The sequence below is a fragment of the Oncorhynchus gorbuscha genome, unplaced genomic scaffold, assembly GCF_021184085.1.
Source record: "Oncorhynchus gorbuscha isolate QuinsamMale2020 ecotype Even-year unplaced genomic scaffold, OgorEven_v1.0 Un_scaffold_1129, whole genome shotgun sequence".
In the NCBI taxonomy this organism is placed as follows: domain Eukaryota; kingdom Metazoa; phylum Chordata; class Actinopteri; order Salmoniformes; family Salmonidae; genus Oncorhynchus; species Oncorhynchus gorbuscha.
Window position 1 is genome coordinate 5001 of NW_025746001.1, and position 571 is coordinate 5571.

The following is a 571-nucleotide window of genomic DNA, read 5'->3' on the forward strand; positions in this document are numbered from 1 at the left end:
AGGGGTGTGGCTGCTCTCTCCCTATTGGCTGTGGTTTTTACACCATGATGTTGAGGGAGGGTGTCCCAGGTCCAGGGGTGTGGCTGCTCTCTCCCTATTGGCTGTGGTTTTTACACCATGATGTTGAGGGAGGGTGTCCCAGATCCAGTTAGAATAACTTCCATCTCTCTACCCCCCTCTAATAATATAATAATATAATAATAATAGATGCCATTTAGCAGACGCTTTTATCCAAAGCGACTTACAGTCATGTGTGCATACATTCTACGTATGGGTGGTCCCGGGAATCAAACCCACTACCCTGGCGTTACAAGCGCCATGCTCTACCAACTGAGCTACAGAAGGACCACAAGGACCCCTCTCTTTCTCTCTCTTTCCCATCTGGTTTCCCCCCCCTTTCCCCCCACCCAGGTCATTGGGATAGATCTTATACGTGTCATTGTGTCTAGGTTAAAATGCTCCGTTCAGAAAAGGGGAACTTTTATTCTACTCTGCCTATTTACTGGTCACAGAAAGCAGATCTGGACTGAACATCCAGTTCCTCTGGACGGGGGGGGGGATCAGTCTTAAG

General features: G+C 48.3%; 1 long non-coding RNA gene across 2 annotated transcripts in view; it reads left to right on the top strand.

The window, feature by feature from the left end:
- The window catches only part of LOC124021558, a 2602-nt gene extending 2320 nt beyond the window's left edge, over positions 1-282 (top strand). Inside the window, exons 2-3 of one of the 2 annotated variants that reach the window (XR_006836248.1) lie at positions 1-69; positions 143-193. The exon at positions 1-69 is cut by the window's left edge and continues 1809 nt beyond it. This is a non-coding gene — a long non-coding RNA (uncharacterized LOC124021558). The other variant, XR_006836249.1, reaches the window with a different exon arrangement.
- Positions 283-571: the final 289 nt, after the last annotated feature.